Raw genomic sequence first — 6,997 nt, 5'->3', positions numbered from 1 at the left:
CTTTCAGGGGCAAAATTAGCGAGAAAATGGCAGCCTAAATTGAGTTATTTCCTTAGCTTGTGAGTCCGTGGAAACTGAAAATTTACATCTTTTATGTCTTTAATCAATGTTTTTCAGTAAAATGCACACAGAAATGTGTTCTTTAATGGGAATGAAAGGTGTTGAGCCAAAAAAAAAAAAAATTCGACAAAAATTCCCAAACTTGGGGGAAAATGCCAGTTTCTTCGCTTTCATTATTTTGACGAGCGCCTGATTTCACCACGCTGCCTCACAATTACTTTTAGCATGACAAGGCATAAATATGTCGTTTGGGATAAATGAAACGGAAACACGATCTTCCAGTGGAGGTACTTATCTGGAACCCGATGCCGAGCGAAAAATTATCTTCCTGGGAGAAACTTTCGCAAATTGCTTTGACTGAGAACCTTGACGTAAATGGTATAGCGGCTTTCTGTATCACCATCGATTCAACAACACGATGGTTTAACCCTATCCGTACGTCGTGTTATACTATCGTATCCATACGACGTGTGGAACTCTAAGCCACCACTTTCCAAAGAAAAAATTTACTCGTTTATCCGATCTGTACGGGGTTTTTGTTTTTGTTTTGGTTTTGGGTTTTTTTTAGAAATACTGAAAGTTTCAAAGAGATCTTCGTACATGAAGTATTCTGAAATGTGTAGAATACAACCCCGAAGGTACAAAATGACCCCAGAGCGTACGGATAGGGTTAAAAGAAAGGCGCAAAGGGGGTGGGGGGGGCATCGTAGGATGAACAAATCAACGACGTACAGCGACCACTGACCGGAAGAGAACACGTATACCGTAAAAAAAATACTATCATCATCATCATCATCATCATCATCATCATCATCATCATCATCATAACAATAATAATCATAATAATAATATATGTTGTTCTTGATCCGACGCGTTACTGCAACCTGGGCGGGTGGTTTGAGGTAGGGCTGGGCAATGAGTCGCTTTAACAAAAATCCGGATAACATGTTAGTGCACCTCTTCGACAAATAATATGACATGAACCGCTTCGGCAAATGTTTTACAACCACTTTAACAAACGGGTTAGCACTACTTCAACTCATGGGTGCACCCACTTCGGCAAACGGGCGGGTCAGGCAAGAGAGTTAAAGAGTCTGAATTCGGGTAATGTCTCATTGAGAATTATCCGGTTATCCTTATGGATTATCCGGATTTTGCCCACCTCTAGTTTGAGAGCGCCACTAGTAGGATCCTACTTCACTTCTTTTTTTGTTATGTTGTTTCTATCTCTCTGTCCTGCTTCATCCCTTCACTACACAGCCGTTCTTGTGTCGATGTGCTTCTCTTAACACAAAACTTTATTTTAAACGCTACCTGAGTTTAGTTTTAGCTTTAGTAGGAGTTTTAAGGCACTTGCAACACAATAAGGTCATATGAGCGCCAGAAGATTTCAAAGTGTTATAAGAGAGTAACAAACATAAAAAAGAAGGAGTGGAGATAAGGACGATAGATGTTTGATAGTACAGAAGAAGCAAACCACGCCAGAGCACTAATTGCCAACCACCCACATATATCTGTCTTGCTTCATCCCTTCACTACACAGCCGTTATTGTGTCGATGTGCTTCTTTTAACTCAAAACTTTTTTTTAAACGCTACCTGAGTTTAGTTTTAGCTTTAGTAGGAGTTTTAAGGCACTTGGAACACAATAAGGTCATATAAGTGCCGAAGAGTATAGGAGTTACAAGAGAGTAACAAACACAAAAAAGAAGGAGGGAAGTAAGTTTGTTTAAGTAAAAGTTTTACGGCACTTGCAACACAATAAGGTCATATAAGTACCGAAGATTATAGGTGTCACAAGAGAGTAACAAACATAAAAAGAAGGAGGGGAGATAAAGACGAAGATAGATGTTTGATAGGAAAGAAGAAGCCGAGAGGGAAAGTCAAGAAATTGGCCCTACTTGTGGCGCCCTCCAACCACCCCGTAACGTTTCTACTCCCAGCCAGTCAATTTTAACTAATGAGAGGTCCAGTAACCGCATCCCTCACCTGTCCCGTTGCTATGGCGATCCCCGGGACCAGCAGCGCAAAGAGAGAGGATGAAAACATGCACCATGCTGTTCCAGCAAACAAGCGCGGAGCGGTGTGTCGCGTCATTCCATGTCAGAGCCTGTTTCAGCGAGGTGCAAGGGAATTGTGCGCGTGTCTGTTTGTTTGTCTGTTTGTTTCTTTGCTTGTATGTGTTTGCTTGTTTGTTTGTTTGTTTGTGTGTATGTCTGTTTGTTTGTTTGTTTGTTTGCTTTTGTGTTTGTTTGTGCGCGCGCGCGCGTGTGTGTGTGTATGTGTGTTTGTGTGGAGGGGGGGGGTGCTGATGTCGTGCGCGTGTGAACATGTGTGTCTACGTGTCTGTGTGTGTGTGTGTTTATGTATGCTTGTGCGTTTGTGAGTATGTGTGTGTGTGTGTGAGTGTGTGTGTGTGTGTGTGTGTGTGTGTGAGAGAGAGAGAGTGTGTGTGTGTGTGTGTGTGTGTGAGTGTGTGTGTGTGTGAGGGGGGAGCATGTTTGTGTGTGCGAGAGAGTGAGTGAGTGAGGGTGACAGAGAGAGAAAGAAAGACAGAGAGAAAGAGAGAGAGAGAGAGAAAGAGGGAGAGAGAGAGGGGCGGAAGGACAGACAGACAGACAGACAGACAGACAGACAGACAGACAGACAGACAGACAGACAAATTATATAAACACACAGAGCACACACCTTTACACATGCATACAGACCCCAAATAAACCGTAAACACACAATAAACACAGAAATAATTACTCTCCTCCGCCCCGCCCCCCTTCCCCCCTTTCTCTTTTCTTCCTACCATACATACGTACACCCTGCAAACGAAAGAGCATTAGGGGCTAGCTGTCCTCAATTCTGTCCGCCCCAGTCATAATTAAATTAGTCGTAAGACGAAACGTGCTGTTGGGCGCTACGAGCCTCGAAAGGCTAAAAAGTGACTTTCCATGAATGTTTCTCTATTCTGATCTATTGAAAATTTAATGTCTTCTACTTCATTTAAGATATAAAAAAAAATAAACAACGATAATCGACAATAAATATTTTATTCTGATGTATTCTTGAGGTGTGTGTGGTTTGTTGTGAGCTTGGGTGACAAGATAAAGGAATTTGGACCTCATAGTTAGATAGTTAGAGCCATGCCTATGATGATCAGTTCTTGAACTACGTATAAGGAGGTCAATTTTCTTTTAATACTCTGTGTTAACTGACTACGGTTGGACTGGGTATGTTTAGTTTTAGTAAAACTTTTACGGCACTTGCAACACAATAAGGTCATATAAGTGTCGCCAAAGATTAGAGGTGTTACAAGACAGTAACAAACACAAAAAGAAAGAGGGGAGATAAAGACGATAAATGTTTGATAGGAAAAAAGGGGCATACCACACCAGAGCACCCGCCAATCACCCACGAACAGGGTACACAATAATTAGACATTTCAGCACACTCAGAAAAGCGAATTTTAGAAATTGGACGTTCGTGATTTTAAAAAAAGAAGTTTTTTTTAACTTAACGCTTGGCTGCAATGACTAAAGGCGCGTGTCCAGTTTGCACTCTCCAACAATATTATGACGGTAATTTTACTTTCCCATCAACACATTTAAGATCATTTTGGGAAACAGGCTTCGACCGTGCTAACCCGGGATGAAAGACAGGCGATAAAAACTTTCCCGCAACGGGAATTAAACTCGGGTCTTCTGCTTGTGATGGCAAAGCGCCAAACCGCTCCACCCCAGACGCTGGTGTGGGCTCTCGTGGCTTAGAGGTTAAGGTGTTGGCCTCTCATTCAAAGGTCCCGGGTTCGAATCCGTGTAGCAAACGAAACATCTTCTTCTCTAAAATTGTCTCCTTTCACCTCCTTTCCTGCTCTCTAGCAATGTTCTGTCGTCTGCTTTCGTCTCCTCTTTCTGCCCCCACCTCCTCACCTCCTTTGCCCCTCCTCTGGGCTCTTGACTCTTTCTGCAGCCTTTCTACTGCTACTCCTTAGCTCCTCCTTACTGCTGTCTTTCAGCCACACCCCTGATCTTCTGGTAGGAAAGATCAAGACCTAGCCTTCTCGGACAAGGGCGAAAAATCTCGGAGGGCCCGTGTGCAAGTCACGAAGGTTAAAGATCCCTTGGTGGTCTAAAATCGATAAGAGTAGGCTTTGGCCGCCACCCGGGGAAATTCAAAAGAGAGAGAGAGGGGGGGGGGGTCTTGCAGAAAACTCAAAGGCAGTATAAAAGCGACAACATCTGAATGTTCTATGTCTCGCTCTAAATGAAAAAGTAAGCATTTATCTAGAATAGAAATCGAGATATTTGCGATTAAAGAAGGGGACAATTTGCGAGGAAATGCCCATGGTTTGAGAGTCCTTGGAAACTGAAAATTTACTTTTTTTGTGTGTGTGTAAAAGTCTTCAATCAATGTCAACATAACAGACTACATATATTTACAAGTCTCAGGACAGGAAAACTGAAAACAAGTAGAAGACAACAGCTATACCAGACCCACCACCTACCCGCAAGAGTGAAACAAACCCAGAAAACAAAATCTTGGGTGCTAAATTCAAGTGGGACGTCTCTCTGTTATTTCATACCCCCAGGGGCGGTACTACTGACTGAAGTGTCTTTAGTCCATTCCCAAAGGGGGGGCATTAATATCTTGAGTTCTTATTTATGCACAGTAGAATTGTAATTGTAAATGGGCTGATTCATCAATGTCACGCTCATTTTACTGTCCCTGAACTGCAACAGGGAACTGCTGCTTTTTCTTTCCTAATCCTTACTATCGTCATTTTCCTCTACTTATTGCGTATGTTTGGCGCACTCTTGTGGCCCGTTATTTCCGGGGTGCCTTGAAAGTCAAATAAGTCTTTGTGCAGTTGAAGCTAGAGAGGTGAGCAGAGTAAGTCTAATTCCCTGTAAGGACTTCTCTGTTGATATCCAGCCCTGGGCGCTCATATGACCGTATGCAGTTGCAAGTGCCTCTACTAAAACAAAACCTGTTATTTCCGAAACGGGAGACGGGAATGCGGAAGGTGTGTATTGGAGTCCTTCCAAACGGTAATTATAGACGAAAATGTTTTGAGTTGTTTTTTTATAGACCGAATTAAAAACCAGGATGTGACCCGTTTCTACAGATCATAAACAGCGGGGGGAACTTCGATAATATAGTTCTAAACACGGCGGGTCCGGAAAACACAAAGACACACGTTTTCCGGTGTTTCAGCTTTAGTTACAGGAAAAGTTGTGTCTAGAGACAAAGAGAAGTCAAGCTGAAAGTCCAGCGCTTGGCTTTTTTTTTAAAGAGTTTTGCGCACTTGCAGCACAATAAGGTTATATAAGTGCCGAAGATTAGAGGTGTTACAAGAGAGTAACAAACATTTTAAAAAACAAGGAGAAGATATAAAGAGGATAGTTTTTAACAGGAAAGAAGGGGCAAACCACACCAGAGCACCCACCAACCATCCACCTAGTGCTTGGTAACCTGGGCGGTATTGTCCATTATGAGCGACTTGGTAATGATTGCCTTCCTGTGGATCACACATCGAGTTGTGACAGGTGTTACTAAATGCCCCAGTTGGAAAGACCTGGATAGATGGAGTCAGGGAAACACTAACAACTCACGGCATCTCCCTGACCCAAGCTCTCCGGCCAGTGGCAGAGAGACGTCTCTTTCTTCCCGGGACACCCAAAAGGGTATAAGCGGCGGATAAAAGTAAAGGAAATATATTAGATCAATGTAGATCTCGGTGGGCTGAACGGAAACGGCATCCTGTTAAAGGTGGCAAATTGGGCGGTGGATATCAAAGGCATGAGGTGCTACAAGAGAGTAACAAACAGAAAAAAAGACGTAGGGGAGATAAAAGACGATGGATTTTTTATAGGAAAGAAGAAGCAAACCACACCAGAGCACCCGCCAACCACTCACCCACCTTTGTCTTAGTGTGACCTGGGGCCGGTTCAATCAACGCCATATCTGCCATTGAAGGTTACTTTAGATGGCGTGAATTCTGAATTTCACATCAATCTCGGAAATGACCAGGCCGTAAGTAAGTGCAGATTCGAGTCTTGAAAACCTACTCTAAATAAACGAACCGTACTCCAATACGTCTCGTTTGTGTTTCGAACAGTGTCATCCCCACCACCGCCCAGCACGACACTAAGAAATGTATGGTTATGTGTTTATGAAGTTAGTTCATGTTCTCTGCACGTTATGTGGTGTACCCCATATTATTTCATGTTATGTCGTACCTGTATCATTATTCATTGTCCCTGTTCATCCGTGTTCACAGATGAAATCTTGTTTTAGTAGACGTTTTACGATGCTCGCAACTGCATAAGGTCATATGAGCGCCAGAAGATTAGAGGAGTTACAAGAGAGTAACAAACATAAAAAGAAGACGTGCAGATAAAGACGATAGATGTTTGATAGGAAGGAAGAAGCAACCCACACTAGAGCACCTGCCAACCACCCACACAGATAGATCAAATCCTCATCTACCGTTTATAATAAATGAACTACACAGAGAAGTCTTTTCTCAACAGAGGTAGGTAACACCGTGCCCCATCCAACCCCCAAGAACAAGTGACTTACCAGAGCTTGTAGGTGACAGACTAGAGTATAATCCCAGTGCACTAGATGCTAACGTCCTGATCGCTATTCCTTCACTGTGTTTCTTTTTTTACAAGTGTACAAATCCTCACACTTCGTGCTTTTCTCCTTGTAGAAGTCAAAGACGTGCGTATACAGGACGTAAACGTTTTCTGTAATAGAAAGACAAAAAAGTAAAAATGAAATTAGCTGTTGAGATGCTGTTGTTGTTGTTGTTGTTGTTCTTGTTCTTGTTCTTGTTGTTGTTGTTCTGGTTCTTGTTGTTGCTGCTGTTGTTGTTGTTGTTGTTGTTGTTGTTGTTGTTGTTGTTGGTGGTGATGTTGTTGTTGTTGTTGTTGTTGTTGTTGT

At 42.6% G+C, this 6,997-nt stretch overlaps 1 protein-coding gene across 1 annotated transcript in view; it reads right to left on the bottom strand.

Annotated features, from left to right (window-relative positions):
* LOC101858115 (oxysterol-binding protein-related protein 6) overlaps window positions 1-6,997 on the bottom strand; it is a gene marked incomplete in the record, with an annotated part of 164,943 nt that overhangs the window by 109,648 nt on the left and 48,298 nt on the right. The window contains 1 exon segment of the mRNA XM_035970632.1: window positions 6,632-6,801.

The sequence above is a fragment of the Aplysia californica genome, unplaced genomic scaffold (genome assembly GCF_000002075.1).
Source record: "Aplysia californica isolate F4 #8 unplaced genomic scaffold, AplCal3.0 scaffold00297, whole genome shotgun sequence".
Classification (NCBI taxonomy): domain Eukaryota; kingdom Metazoa; phylum Mollusca; class Gastropoda; order Aplysiida; family Aplysiidae; genus Aplysia; species Aplysia californica.
This window is presented reverse-complemented; position numbering and strand designations above follow the sequence as displayed.